This window comes from Pristiophorus japonicus, chromosome 8 (assembly GCF_044704955.1).
Source record: "Pristiophorus japonicus isolate sPriJap1 chromosome 8, sPriJap1.hap1, whole genome shotgun sequence".
Classification (NCBI taxonomy): Eukaryota; Metazoa; Chordata; class Chondrichthyes; family Pristiophoridae; genus Pristiophorus; species Pristiophorus japonicus.
The window spans coordinates 85128129-85145808 of NC_091984.1; the positions used below are offsets into that span (position 1 = coordinate 85128129).

General features: G+C 38.4%; 1 protein-coding gene across 6 annotated transcripts in view; it reads left to right on the forward strand.

Moving 5' to 3' along the window:
* LOC139268607 (guanine nucleotide-binding protein G(I)/G(S)/G(O) subunit gamma-12) overlaps positions 1–17680 on the forward strand; it is a 213817-nt gene that overhangs the window by 48555 nt on the left and 147582 nt on the right. For 5 of the 6 annotated variants that reach the window (XM_070886996.1, XM_070886997.1, XM_070886995.1 and 2 more), the window contains one exon: positions 8882–8950. The gene's annotated coding sequence lies outside the window, so the exon portion shown is untranslated. Of the gene's footprint in view, positions 1–8881; positions 8951–12043; positions 12121–17680 lie in introns of those variants that run through there. The other variant, XM_070887000.1, reaches the window with a different exon arrangement.

The following is a 17680-nucleotide window of genomic DNA, read 5'->3' on the forward strand; positions in this document are numbered from 1 at the left end:
GTGTGCGTACGCATATATATATATAGTGTGCGTACGCATAATATATATAGTGTGCGTGCGCATAATATATATCTATATTGTGCGTGCGCATAATATATATAGTGCGTGCGCATAATATATATAGTGCGTGCGCATAATATATATGTATTGTGCGTGCGCATAATATATATGTATTGTGCGTGCGCATATATATATATAGTGTGCGTCCGCATAGTGTGCGTGCGCATATATATATATATATATATATAGTGTGCGTGCGCATATATATAGTGTGCGTGCGCCTAGTGTGCGTGCGCATATATATATATATATATATATATAGTGTGCGTGCGCATATATATATATATATATATATATGTGTGTACAGTGTGCGTGCGCATAATAGTGTGTGCGCATGTGTATATATATATATATAGTGTGCGTGCGCATATATATATATATGGTGTGCGTGCGCATATATATATATATATGGTGTGCGTGCGCATATATATATATGGTGTGCGTGCGCATATATATAGAAATAGTGTGCGTGCGCATATATATATAATTATATATATAGTGTGCGTGCGTATATATATATATAGTGTGCGTGCGCATAATATATATATTGTGCGTGCGCATAATATATATGTATTGTGCGTGCGCATAAATATATATACGCATCTATATATATATATAGTGTGCGTGCGCATATATATATATATATATATAGTGTGCGTGCGCATGTGTATGTGTATATAGCGTGCGTATATTTAGTGTGCGTGCGCATATATAGTGTGCATGCGAATATATTATATATATATATATATATTGCGTGCGCATATATATTATATATATATATATATATGTATAGTGTGCGTGCGCATAATGTGCGTGCGCATATATATATATAGTTTGCGTGCGCATATATATATATATATATATATAGTGTGCGTGCGCATATATATATATATATATATATATATAGTGTGCGTGCGCATATATATATATATATATATATAGTGTGCGTGCGCATATATATATATATATATATATATATAGTGTGCGTGCGCATATATATATATATATATATATATAGTGTGCGTGCGCATATATATATATATATAGTGTGCGTGCGCATATATATATATATATATAGTGTGCGTGCGCATATATATATATATATATATATAGTGTGCGTGCGCATATATATATATATATATATATAGTGTGCGTGCGCATATATATATATATATATATATAGTGTGCGTGCGCATATATATATATATATATATAGTGTGCGTGCGCATATATATATATATATATATAGTGTGCGTGCGCGCAATATATATATATATATATATAGTGTGCGTGCGCATAGTGTGCGTGCGCATATATATATATATATAGTGTGCGAGCGCATATATATATATATAGTGTGCGTGCGCATATATATATATATATAGTGTGCGTGCGCATATATATATATATACATATATATAGTGTGCGTGCGCATATATATATACATATATATAGTATGCGTGCGCATATATATATACATATATATAGTGTGCGTGCGCATATATATATACATATATATAGTGTGCGTGCGCATATATATATACTTATATATAGTGTGCGTGCGCATATATATATACATATATATAGTGTGCGTGCGCATATATATATACATATATATATAGTGTGCGTGCGCATATATTTATACATATATATAGTGTGCGTGCGCATATATATATATATAGTGTGCGTGCGCATATATATATATATATATATAGTGTGCGTGCGCACATATATATATATATATAGTGTGCGTGCGCATATATATATATATATATAGTGTGCGTGCGCATATATATATATATATAGTGTGCGTGCGCATATATATATATAGTGTGCGTGCGCATATAGTGTGCGTGCGCATAAATATATATACGCATATATATATATATGTGTGCGTGCGCATATATATATATATGTGTGCGTGCGCAATATATATAGCGTGCGTATATATAGTGTGCGTGCGTATATATATATATATATAGTGTGCATGCGAATATATATTATAGTGCGTGCACATATATATATATATGTATAGTGTGCGTGCGCATATATATATATATATATATATATATAGTGTGCGTGCGCATATATATATATAGTGTGCGTGCGCATATATATATAGTGTGCGTGCGCATATATATATATATATATAGTGTGCGTGCGCATATATATATATATATATATATAGTGTGCGTGCGCATATATATATATATATATATATATAGTGTGCGTGCGCATATATATATATATATAATAGTGTGCGTGCGCATATATATATATATATATAGTGTGCGTGCGCATATAGTGTGCGTGCGCATATATATATATATATAGTGTGCGTGCGCGTATATATATATATATAGTGTGCGTGCGCGTATATATATATATATATAGTGTGCGTGCGCGTATATATATATATATAGTGCGTGCGCGTATATATATATATATATATATATAGTGTGTGCGCATATATATATATATATATATATAGTGTGCGTGCGCATACATATATATATATACATATAGTGTGCGTGCGCATATATATATATATATATATATATAGTGTGCGTGCGCATATATATATATATATATAGTGTGCGTGCGCATATGCATATATATATATATATAGTGTGCGTGCGCATATATAGTGTGCGTGCGTATATATATATCTATATAGTGTGCGCGCGCGCATATATATATATATATATCTATATAGTCTGCGTGCGCATATATATATATATCTATATAGTGTGCGTGAGCATATATATATATATATATATAGTGTGCGTGCGCATATATATGTGCGTGCATATAGTGTGCGTGCGCATATATATATATATATATATATATATAGTGTGCGTGCGCATATATATATATATATAGTGTGCGTGCGCATATATATATATATATAGTGTGCGTGCGCATATATATATATATATAGTGTGCGTGCGCGCATATATATATCTATATATATAGTGTGCGTGCTGCGTGAGCGCATATATAGTGTGCATGCGCGCATATATATATATATATATAGTGTGCGTGCGCGCATATATATATATATATATATATAGTGTGCGTGCGCGCATATAGTGTGCGTGCGCCGCATATTGTGCGCGCATATATATATATATAGTGTGCGTGCGCGTATATATATATATATATATAGTATGCGTGCGCGTATATATATATATATATATATATATAGTGTGCGTGCGCGCATATATATATATATAGTGTGCGTGGGTGCGCGCATATATATATCTATATATAGTGTGCGTGCGCGCATATATATATCTATATATATATATATATATATATATAGTGTGCGTGCGCGCATATATATATCTATATATATATATAGTGTGCGTGCGCGCATATATATCTATATATATATATAGTGTGCGTGCGCATATATATATATATATATAGTGTGCGTGCGTGCGCATATATATATATATATATATATAGTGTGCGTGCGTGCGCATATATATATATATATATATATAGTGTGCGTGCGTGCGCATATATATATATATATATATAGTGTGCGTGCGCGCATATATATATATATATAGTGTGCGTGCGCGCATATATATATATATAGTGTGCGTGCGCGCATATATATATATATAGTGTGCCTGCGCGCATATATATATATATATATATATAGTGTGCGTGCGCGCATATATATATATATATATATATAGTATATAGTGTGCGTCCGCGCATATATATACAGTGTGCGTGTGCATGCGCATATAGTGTGCGTGCGCATATATATACATATATATATATATATATAGTGTGCGTGCGCATATATATATATAGTGTGCGTGCGCATATATATATATATATAGTGTGCGTGCGCATATATATATATATATATATATACATATAGTGTGCGTGCGCATATATATATATATAGTGTGCGTGCGCATATATATATATATATAGTGTGCGTGCGCATATATATATAGTGTGCGTGCGCATATATATATAGTGTGCGTGCGCATATATATATCTAGTGTGCGTGCGCACATATATATCTATAGTGTGCGTGCGCACATATATATATATATATAGTGTGCGTGCGCATATATATATATATAGTGTGCGTGCGCATATATATATATATAGTGTGCGTGCGCATATATATATATATAGTGTGCGTGCGCATATATATAGTGTGCGTGCGCATATATATATAATTATATATATATATAGTGTGCGTGTGCGTGCGCATATATATATATAGTGTGCGTGCGCATATAGTGTGCGTGCGCATAAATATATATACGCATATATATATGTGTGCGTGCGCATATATATATATATGTGTGCGTGCGCAATATATATAGCGTGCGTATATATAGTGTGCGTGCGTATATATATATATATATAGTGTGCATGCGAATATATATTATAGTGCGTGCGCATATATATATATGTATAGTGTGCGTGCGCATATATATATATGTATAGTGTGCGTGCGCATATATATATATGTATAGTGTGCGTGCGCATATATATATATATATATATAGTGTGCGTGCGCATATATATATATAGTGTGCGTGCGCATATATATATATATATATAGTGTGCGTGCGCATATATATATATATATATAGTGTGCGTGCGCATATATATATATATATATAGTGTGCGTGCGCATATAGTGTGCGTGCGCATATATATATATATATATAGTGTGCGTGCGCATATAGTGTGCGTGCGCGTATATATATATATATAGTGTGCGTGCGCGTATATATATATATAGTGTGCGTGCGCGTATATATATATATATAGTGTGCGTGCGCGTATATATATATATATAGTGTGCGTGCGCGTATATATATATATATAGTGTGCGTGCGCATATATATATATATATAGTGTGTGCGCATATATATATATATATATATAGTGTGCGTGCGCATACATATATATATATACATATAGTGTGCGTGCGCATATATATATATATATATATACATATAGTGTGCGTGCGCATATATATATATATATATATAGTGTGCGTGCGCATATGCATATATATATATATATAGTGTGCGTGCGCATATATAGTGTGCGTGCGTATATATATATCTATATAGTGTGCGCGCGCGCATATATATATATATATATCTATATAGTCTGCGTGCGCATATATATATATATATCTATATAGTGTGCGTGAGCATATATATATATATATATAGTGTGCGTGCGCATATATATGTGCGTGCATATAGTGTGCGTGCGCATATATATATATATATATATAGTGTGCGTGCGCATATATATATATATATATATATAGTGTGCGTGCGCATATATATATATATATATAGTGTGCGTGCGCGCATATATATATCTATATATATAGTGTGCGTGCTGCGTGAGCGCATATATAGTGTGCATGCGCGCATATATATATATATATAGTGTGCGTGCGCGCATATATATATATATATATAGTGTGCGTGCGCGCCATATAGTGTGCGTGCGCCGCATATTGTGCGCGCATATATATATATATATAGTGTGCGTGCGCGTATATATATATATATATATATATATATATATAGTATGCGTGCGCGTATATATATATATATATATATATATATATATATAGTGTGCGTGCGCGCATATATATATATATAGTGTGCGTGCGCGCATATATATATATATATAGTGTGCGTGCGTGCGCGCATATATATATATAGTGTGCGTGCGTGCGCGCATATATATATCTATATATAGTGTGCGTGCGCGCGGCGCGCGCATATATATATCTATATATATATATATATAGTGTGCGTGCGCGCATATATATATCTATATATATATATATAGTGTGCGTGCGTGCATATATATCTATATATATATATAGTGTGCGTGCGCATATATATATATATATAGTGTGCGTGCGTGCGCATATATATATATATATATATAGTGTGCGTGCGCGCATATATATATATATATAGTGTGCGTGCGCGCATATATATATATATAGTGTGCCTGCGCGCATATATATATATATATACATATAGTGTGCGTGCGCGCATATATATATATATATTATATATAGTGTGCGTGCGCGCATATAGTGTGCGTCCGCGCATATATATACAGTGTGCGTGTGCATGCGCATATAGTGTGCGTGCGCATATATATACATATATATATATATATAGTGTGCGTGCGCATATATACATATATATATATATATAGTGTGCGTGCGCATATATATATATACATATATATATATAGTGTGCGTGCGCATATATATACACATATATATATATATATATATAGTGTGCGTGCGCGCATATATATATATATATAGTGTGCGTGCGCGCATATATATATATATATAGTGCGTGCGCGCATATATATATATATATAGTGCGTGCGCGCATATATATATATATAGTGCGCGTGCGTGTATATATATATATATATATATATATAGTGTGCGTGTGTGTGTATATATATATATATATATATATAGTGTGCGTGCGCGTGTATATATATATAGTGTGCGTGTATATATATAGTGTGCGTGTATATATATATATATATATATATATAGTGTGCGTGCGCATATATATATATAATATAGTGCGCGTGCGCATATATATGTGTGCGCGTGCGCATATATATGTGTGCATGCGCGCATATATATGTGTGCATGCGCGCATATATATATATATAGTGTGCGTGCGCCGCATATATATATATATAGTGTGCGTGCGCGCATATAGTGTGCGTGCGTATATATATATATATATAGTGTGCGTGTATATATATATATAGTGTGCGTGTATATATATATATAAAATGTGCGTGCGCGTATATATATATATATATATATAGTGTGCGTGCGCGTATATATATATATCGTGTGCGTGCGCGTATATATATATATATCGTGTGCGTGCGCGTATGTATATATATATCGTGTGCGTGCGCATATATATACATATAGTGTGCGTGCGCATATATATATATAGTGTGCGTGCGCATATATATATATAGTGTGCGTGCGCATATATATATATATAGTGTGTGCGTGCGCATATATATATATATATAATATAATATATATAGTGTGTGCGTGCGCATATATATATATATAGTGTGTGCGTGCGCATATATATATATATATATAGTGTGTGCGTGCGCATATATATATATATATATATATAGTGTGCGTGCGCATATATATATATATATATATATAGTGTGCGTGCGCATATATATATATATATATATAGTGTGCGTGCGCATATATATATATATATATATATATAGTGTGCGTGCGCATATATATATATATATATATATATATAGTGTGCGTGCGCATATATATATATATATATATAGTGTGCGTGCGCATATATATATATATATACATAGTGTGCGTGCGCATATATATATATATACATAGTGTGCGTGCGCATATATATATATATATAGTGTGCGCGCGCGCATATATATATATAGTGTGCGCGCGCGCATATATATATATATATATAGTGTGCGCGCGCGCATATATATATATATATATAGTGTGCGCGCCGCATATATATAGTGTGCGCGCGCGCATATATCTATGTGTATATATATATATATATAGTGTGCGCGCGCGCATATATCTATGTGTATATATATATATATATAGTGTGCGCGCGCGCATATATCTATGTATATATATATATATATATATATAGTGTGCGCGCGCGCATATATCTATGTATATATATATATATAGTGCGCGCGCGCGCATATATCTATGTATATATATATATAGTGTGCGTGCGCGCATATATATATATGTAGTGTGCGCGCGCGCATATATATATATATAGTGTGCGCGCGCGCATATATATATATATATATATATAGTGTGCGTGCGCGCATATATATATATATATATATATAGTGTGCGCGCGCATATATATATGTGTATATATATATATATATAGTGTGCGTGCGCGCATATATATATGTGTATATATATATATAGTGTGCGTGCGCGCATATATATATGTATAGTGTGCGTGCGCGCATATATATATGTATAGTGTGCGCGCGCGCATATATATATATCGTGTGCGCGCGCGTATATATATGTGTATATATATACATATATATAGTGTGCGCGCGCGCATATATATATGTATATATATGTATATATATATATGTATATATATAGTGTGCGTGCGCGCATATATATATATGTATATATATAGTGTGCGTGCGCGCATATATATATATATAGTGTGCGTGCACGCATATATATATACATATATATAGTGTGGGCACGCACTATAAATATATATATATATATATATATAGTGTGGGCACGCACTATATATATATATATATATATATATGCGCGCACGCACTATATATATATATATATATATATATATATGCGCGCGCACTATATATATATAGATATGTGCGCGCGCACATATTTTTATATATGCGCGTGCATATATATATTTGCGAGCGCGCGCATCTATATATTATATATATATATATTTATTTAAATACTGCGTGCGTGCAGGTATATTTATATACGGCATGCTTTTGCATGTGTTTGAATGAAGATTTCAGTTCACAGGAGACCTCAGAGTAGGTGATTAGAAACTATTGTGCAGTCGCTTTTATGCAAAAACTTGTTTGGCAGGAGGTGGGGTTGCTGTTTGGTAGCATTCTATGCATAATTGTTTGTATCAAGACTTCACTGTTAGAATTGATTATTTTCTTTTATTTTTGCAATTTACATTTTTTTCAGACTCCTTCAGAGCATTCATTGAATAGAAGCAATCTTTAAGCTCGTTTCCTTTCAGACTGCATAGAGCAGGTGAGTGGTTTTAACTTTTTTCCCTTTACAGTCACAAATGGAATTATTTCAGTGCACGTGATTTAGCTCACGCTGTATCTTCTCTGCTTTCTCATAGTATTTTTCAGGAGAATTTTGGAACTTGTTGATCTAGATTTAGTTCAAAGATGCATATCAGAAGACCCATGCAAATACAGTCCTAATTCTGGCTCAACTCCAATAGCTGTAGCACTGGTTCTAAGTTTAAAAAGCTCTTCTGGAATATCTGCAAGCATTCTGACTTGCCAAAAATTACCACCTCGTCGAGATTTTGTGGTATGCTGCCTTTCAGTAAGGCTGCATTGGGTGATAAGATGTCTCTCACTTCAACCTTGGAACATTCAGTAACCACTTTTAAGCTAGTTGGGTAGTTTTCACTGAGAAGGAATTGGAGTACCTTTCACGAAGTAATCCACACTAAGGTATCTGCTATAGAACATACTAATGGAGGATTTGACTTATGGACGTTGTGGTGTTGATTTCTAATCAAACTACACAATCCAGGCAGTTTTTCGGAGCTTTTATCCAGTTGTTGTACAAATGTGGTTCAGTATGCTTTTTTGCAAATAGGTCAAGCTCAGACAGGCATGTGTGTGACATTTGCATGTATGGATTTTATAGCATTGATTTCAGGTGTTCAGCACAACTGTAGAATTCACGATCTTATGCCAAATCCTAATATTTTTGTATGACAATGTTGTTTCCTGTGGATATGTATTGATAATTGAACTTGGTTTGGTCCATCATTTGACAGTCCTCCTTTTGATGTGCCAAAAGTAATGTCTTGTTTATACTGCAATATGGCACTCCAGTCTGTGTTTAGTATTTGAATCTGCAAGTGTGTATTGAGTAGAGTTGCACCATTTATATAGCTGACTCACATAAATGTATCTGCTGCCTGTCTTTTCTACACATGTATAGTGTACTTTCATGTAAGTATAGTATCTGATCTTTGTGTAAGGCAATTGTTTTTCTTGTACTGCAAATAAAATCAAACAGATGGGGGGGAATGGAAATGTAATGGGAAATTTGAGTCTGCTTTCAATTTGTGTCGCCAGACATCTGAATTGGACAAACTGGCATTGATTTGGTATGTGTAATTTGGTCTTGTGATGAATGTCATTATACCTATACATTGTTTTGTTTAGAACCCATGTTTACTGTTAGATTTGCCTAAACCAAGAAGCACTGCGTTTTATGGAACTGATCCGTATGACTAGTTCACTTAATATGTTTTTAATGTTCGTCAATAAGGCTGATCAAATCAGAGTTTAGAAGTTAAATATATTTTATTTGTTTAAAAAAAATTGCTGTGCATACTGTAGCAGTACATCACTGATCATAGTCACAAAGACATGTGCCTCATGCTAAAAACAAAGGTGTTTTGCAGATAACTTTTAGTAGACATCAAATGTTATCTACTGAATACTGCAGCCTTGTCAGGAAAGACCAGAACAGTGTTGCATTGTGTGCACTGATTGATACCTCTCCCTGGTGGATAACTGTTGAATTGCTCCTCTCTGCAAAACATGTATTTTTTTAAACTAGGAACAGAAAATATACTTTGTGCGTAGTGCCCTCCAATAATGGATACTGAAACAAAAAATATCTGGAAGAAGCTTAGGAACGATGAAACAAATCTTTATCAAACTATTGCAGTGCATTCGTTAAACTGATAGAACTGCAACAAGTAATGGTAAAAATGGTAATTGTAATAACGATAATTCTTACAGGAACCCATAAATTCATCATTAGGTTAGTCATACGAAGCATGCAAGTCATTCACCCTGGAAGAATCACGAGACGAGTTCTGGTTATTTTTTGGTAGCTTAGTGTATTTGTCACATCTAAATAAATGAGTAGAGATAAGAACATAAGACTTGGGAGCAGGAGTAGGCCATGTGGCCCCTTGAGCCTGCTCCGCCACTCAGTAAGATCATGGCTGATCTTCGATCTCAACTCTACTTTCCTGTCTGATCTTCATATCTCTTGATTTCCCCTAGAGTCCAAAAATCTGTCTATCTTAGCCTTGAATGTACTCAACGACTCAGCATTCACAGCCCTTTGGGGGAGAGAATTCCAAAGATTCACAACCCTCAATTCTCCCGAGTTCTAGACACTCCTGCCAGGGGAAACAACCTCTCGGCATCTATCCTGTCAATCCCCCTCAGAATCTTGTATGTTTCAATGAGATCACCTCTCATTCTTCTAAACTCCAGAGAGTATAGGTCCAATCTGCTCAATCTCTCATGGGACACCCCTCCCATCCCAGGAATCAATCCAGTGAACCTTCATTGCAAATATATTGTCCTCTGAGAAGGAGACCGCAACTGTGCACGGTACTCCAGGTGTGGTCCCACCAAAGTCCTGTACAATTGTAGCACGACTTCCTTACTCTTGTACTCCAACTCCCTTGCTGTAAAGGCTGACATGCTATTTCCTTTCCTAATTGGCTCAGTTTATAGCCTCTGAGTCCGAAGGTTGTGGTGTTAGGGGAGGGTTAGTAGATATTCATCTGGATTTTGTAGTCAGCAGCGAACAAACCGCATTTGCTGTTCATTACACTGACAACTGCCTACGGCCTTTTACTGTTATTTTGCGTGGCAACTTGTGGTAATTTAAGAGCCATTTCAGCACTGTACCCTCTACAGAGGATCTGGGACCTGCGTGTCGCTTCAACCAATCGGATTGAAGAATCTTGCTGAATCTAAACCAGGAAGTGTAAATTAGAATATTCAATGTAAAATCATGTACAGTGAGAGATGGAAAGAAAAAGCAAAAAAAAAGTTTGGTTTCTTTGAAATCTCCAACAATAATTAAAATCTGAAGGAATGAGACTCCACACTTGTAAAAGTAAATTTTCAATGCTAGAGAGGTTGTTTGGTCGTAATTAAGACTTAGCACGCTGTTAAAAATTCACTTCCAGTTGAATGAACAAACCTTAACTTTTTCTCATGTGTTTAGTGTGTGTCTAGTGGGTAAGTTCCACAACTTCATGCTCTTCCATGTATTTCAATGCAGAGTCTCTCGGCGAGATATTATAACAAAGCTTCTGGAGGAGCAGGGCAACTCGGACAGCAACGTCCCGATTTCTGTATTTAAGTGCGCATCTGTGGACGCTGGAAGTTACTGTTCGATTTACTCCATAATAAGTGAGTGCTGATAGCCCTCACCATTATTCCTGCCACAAAATCCGGCCCATTATATATGGATACGACACTTCCCAAAAATTCATGGCCCATAATGGGGCCTGCAATTATATATTTGAACATACTTCGAATCATTGAATCTTGCAAAATAGAATGAGGCCATTTGGCCCGCCGTGCCTGTGCTGATTCTTTGAAAAAGCTGTGCAATTTACTCCCACACCCCAGCTTTTCCCCCATAACCCTGCAAAATAGTCCTCTTCAAATACATGTCAGTTGCCTTTTGAAAGTTATAATGGAACCTGATTCCTCCACACTTTTTCAGGTCATGCATTCTAAATCTTAACGACCCTCATTTCCCCATTAGTTCCTTTTGCCAGTTATTTTAAATTTGTGACCTCAGGTTACTGACCTGCTTGCCAGAGGAAATAGTTTCCCCCTGCTCCATCAAAACCCCTCCTCATTTTGAATACCTCTATTGGGTCTCCCTTTAACCACCTCTACTCAAAGGAGAATAATTCCAGTTTCTCCAATCTCTCTGCATAATTCAACTCTCTCATCCCTGGTATTATCCTGGTAAACCTCCTCTGTACCCTCTCCAGGGCCTTGACATCCTTCCTGAAATGTAGTGCCCAGAATTGTACACAATACTTCAGTTGAGACCTAACTAGTGTTTTGTAAAGGTTTAGCAAGACTTGCTCGTTTATGTATTCAGTGCCCCGATTCACAAGGCCAAGTATTCCATAAGCTTTCTTAACTGCCTTATCAACTCTTCCTCCCCCCCCCCCCCCCCCCCAACCAGCAAGGATTTGTGAATATGTACCCTCAGCAATATCCCCTGTAGGCTGCACTGCCTTCTGCGCAGTCTGTCTCCCCCAATACGTGGCCCATTCACATTTTGCGCATGTGCGGTACCTAGAATGTAAAAGCTGGCGAGGGACTTTGCAGATGACTGCGCAGCTTAGCGGGAACATTAACCCTCAGGTCCTTCTGCTCTTGCAGTCCCCTCAAAATAGTATCATTTAGATTGTGCTGCCTCTCCATGTCGTTTCTCCCAAGTGCATCACTTCACACTTATTTGCATTAAATTGGATCTGCGAGGAATCTTGCCCATTTCACCAGTCTGTCTCTGTCCTCTTGAAGTCTGCTGGTATCCTGTTCACTATTTACTACATTACCAAGTTTTGTATCATTTACACAATTGTAAATTGTACTCCTACACCTAAGTCCAGGTCATTTATAACAAGAGAAACAATGATTCTAATACCGACTCCTAGGGCACCCCACTGCATAATTCCCTCCCGTCAGAAAAACATCGATTCAACACTTCACTCTGCCTCCTATCCCGTAGCCAATTTCATACACAAGTTACCACCATCCCTTTAATATCATGTGCCTCTATTTTCTAAATAAGTCTGTTATGCAGTACCTTATTAAATGCCTTTTTGAAAGTTCATGTGTTTAACATCCACTGTACTCCCTTTATCAAACCTCTGTTACTTCATCAAATAACTCCCATCAGGTTAGTCCGACACGATTTGCATTTAACAAATCCATGCAGGGTATACCTTATTAACCCAAGTGAAAATTAATTTTGTCCTTAACAATTGTCTCCAGTAGTTTCTCACCACTGATGTTACATTAATTGACCTGTAGTTACTACCAGGTTTATCCCTCTCTGTTTTTGAAGAGAGGTGTAACATGTGCAATCCTCCAGTCCTCTGGCACCAATCCCATAAATCCAAGGAGGATTGAAAGATTGTGGTCAGAGCTTCTCCTATCTCCACTCTAGCTTCTGTCAGTGACCTAGGATGCATCCCATCTGGATGGGGTGACTAGCTAACTTCGAATGCCAACCTACTTAGTACCTTCTTTCTATCTTTTTATCCTATCCAATATATGTCTATTTCCACCCAACCCCCAATCTCTACTGCAACATTGGGGGGAATTTTAAATGGCTAAAAATTTAAGGCGTGTTGGGAAGCTGGCTCCGACCCATCAACTTCTGGGTTTTACCTGAGGCAGGACAAGAGACAGGCAGCTAACTCGCTCCGAAGAGGCGGGTTGGCATTTTAAATATGTTAAGTAGGCTGGAAGCCTCGGATTTAACCTGCTGTGCAGGTTTTACTATGGCTGGCTGTGTTTCCAAGGCCTTGGGAAAACCCGGCAGCTGCAGCAAGGCGAGAACAGCCTCGGAGAGCACTCCTTGTGGGAAAGGAGGAACAAGAGCGCTTCCTCCCCCACCCCAAATTTCCAATCATCAGATCTCTTTTCCGCCCCCCCCAAACCCAGGGTCAGGGATCAGACTTGCCAGGTCCTGCGGCCCCTTCTGGAGTACTCCCCGCCTGACTAGAAGCCATGCTGATCAATCAGGCAGACTTCCGGGCAGGGAACCTGTCAATAGCATAAGACGTGGAATTAAATCTCCACAGCTTGCTGGGAAACCCATACTTCCAGGTTTCCTGTGTGCTACCTGCTCCCAGCGTGTCTGTAAAAATTACCTCCATTAACTTCTTCCTCCTTTTGTGAAGTCTGATGCAAAGTACTCATTCAGTACCTCAGTCATGCCCTCTGCATTCATAAGATTTTCTTTTTTGCCCCTATGCAAAATATATATATATAAATGCAAGTCTTTCTTTTATTTCTTCCTTTCCCAAATCGGTCCCACCATTCATTTAATTATCATTTTACTACTTGTTTATAAAAGATTTTTGGCTTTCCTTTTATGTTGCCAGTTAATCTTTTCTCATACTCTTTCTTTGCCCTTTTATCGTTTTTCAATTTCCCCCGCACTGTGTTCTGCCTGATTTTCTACTATATTCTGTATCTGACATTTGTCCTAAACATCCTTTTCTGCTTTATTTTAACCTCTATTTCCTTTGCCATCCAGGGAGCTCTAGTGTTGGATGCCCCATCTTTCCTCCTTATGGGAATATCATAGAATGGTTTCAGCACAGAAGGAGGTCATTCAGCCCGTCGAGCCGGTGCCAGCTCTCTGCGAGAGCACTTCAACTAGTTCCAATCCCCTGTCCTTTCCCTGTAGCCTTGCAGATATTTTTCCTTCAGGCACTTACCAGTTCCCTTTTGAAAGCCACGATTGAATCTGCCTCCACCACCCTTTCAGGCAGTGCATTTAAGATTATAACTACTCGCTGTGTAAAAAAGTTTCACCTCGTGTCGCCTTTGGTTCTTCTGCCAATCATCTTAAATCTGTTCCTTGGTTCGCGACCCTTCTGCCAATGGGAATAGTTTCTTTCTCTCTACTCTGTCATGATTTTGAACACTTCTATCAAATCTCCTCTCCAACTGTTTTTGTGGCCAATCTTTGTTTCTAATCCACCTGTGCTCGACCCCTTCTCAAGTCACTGAAATTGTCTCTCCTCCAGCTGGGTGTTTTCACTTTTTTTGATTTATCTTCATCCCTTTCCATAGCTGCTTTAAACCTGTTACCCAGCAGTTCTCCCACTGCAGCACTCTATACTTGTCCTACGTTATTCCCAGAACTAGATCCAGCAGTGGCTTGTTGGGCTAGAAGCTTACTGATTAAGGAAGTTCTCCTATACACATTTAGGAATTCTTCACCCACCTTGCCCTTTACTTTGTTTTTCCCCCAGTCTATATTCAGGTAATTAAAGTCCCCTACTATTACTGCACGATTATTTTTACATTTCTCAAATTTGCCTGCAGATTACTCTTCAATCTCCTTATCATTTGGGGATCTATAGTACAACACCCAGCAATATAACAACTCCTTCTCTGTTCCTTAACTCTAACCAAATGGGACCCTCAAGTATATCATCCCTCTGTAGAACTGTGATATTTACTTAATCAATTCCCCCGTCCCATTCCCTCCCCCCGCCTATCCCTCCTGAATACTTTGTAGTCAGAAATGTTTAGTTCCCAGTCCAACTCCTATCCATGTTTAAAACCAGGTCTCCATTATAACCACTATATCATAACTCCTTGTGGCAACTTGCATCTGTAACTCAACAACCATATTTGTAACACTCCTCGCATTAACCACGCATGTATTCCAACACCATGTTGGTCAGCTTTGCTTTTTTCCTCCACCTAATTCCTGCTCTTTTTATGCTATTCTTTGTTCCGTTGCTCTTTGTCCCTCCCAGTTTTCTATGCATTTTGTTTCTCCTCTCTTGCTGGTGCTCCTCCTTTTGCCAAATTAGTTTAAACCATCCCCCACAGCATCATGGGCCCAAGTTTCCACATGATTTGCGCCTGATTTTTAGGAGCAACTGGTGGAGAACAGACTATCTTAGAAATTGCAATTCTCCACATTTTTTTTTCTGCAGTTCTAGTCAGTTAGAACAGTTTCACTTTGGAACACAATTTTTTCTTCAAAAGGGGGCGTGTCCGGCCACTGACGCCTGATTTCAAAGTTTCCACAGTGAAAACGTACTCCAAACTAACTTACAATGGAGCAAGTGAAGATTTTTGTAGAACTGAAAAAACCTTGTCTACACATTAAAAAATCAGGCGCAGGTTACAAATTAGGCGTCCAGAACGAGGTGGGGGGGGGGGGGAAGGGAAGTCATTAAATTCTATAATAAATCCTTATTTATACTTATACAAATATTATACAAATAAATCCAACCTGAATAAAAATTTCTACCTGTGTGAAAGTGCTTCAGCCAGGGAGAATGCTGCAGGAAGCCTCACAAGTTGAGGCAGCCGTTCGTTCCCGCGGCGGGGGGGGGGGGGGTTGAAGGAGGCAGCCGTTCGTTCCCGCGGGGGGTGGGGGGAAGGAGGCAGCCGTTCATTCCCGCGGGGGGGGGGGGAAGGAGGCAGCCGTTCATTCCCGCGGGGGGGTGGGGGGAAGGAGGCAGCCGTTCGTTCCCGCGGGGGGGTGGGGGGGGAGAAAGGAGGCAGCCGTTCATTCCCGCGGGGGGGTGGGGGGAAGGAGGCAGCCGTTCGTTCCCGCGGGGGGGTGGGGGGGGAAGGAAAGGAGGCAGCCGTTCGTTCCCGCGGGGGGGTGGGGGGGGAAGGAAAGGAGGCAGCCGTTCGTTCCCGCGGGGGGTGGGGGGAAGGAGGCAGCCGTTCGTTCCCGCGGGGGGGGGGAAGGAGGCAGCCGTTCATTCCCGCGGGGGGTGGGGGGAAGGAGGCAGCCGTTCGTTCCCGCGGAGGGGTGGGGGGGAAGGAAAGGAGGCAGCCGTTCGTTCCCGCGGGGGGTGGGGGGAAGGAGGCAGCCGTTCATTCCCGCGGGGGGTGGGGGGAAGGAGGCAGCCGTTCGTTCCCGCGGGGGGGTGGGGGGGAAGGAAAGGAGGCAGCCGTTCGTTCCCGCGGGGGGGGGGAAAGGAGGCAGCCGTTCGTTCCCGCGGAGGGGGGGGGAGGGGGAAAGGAGGCAGCCGTTCGTTCCCGCCGGGGGGGGGGGGGGAAGAGGAGGAAGCCGTTCCCGACGGCGGCCGGGGGAGGTAGGGAAATGGCTGCCTCAACTTTCTGAGGCTTCCTGCAGCCTTCTCACTGCTGCAAGAAGCCTCAGTGCTGATGTGCTGATAGCAATGTGCTTTTATTAAAAAATGTTCAAAAATTAAACAGCTACAAAGAACTA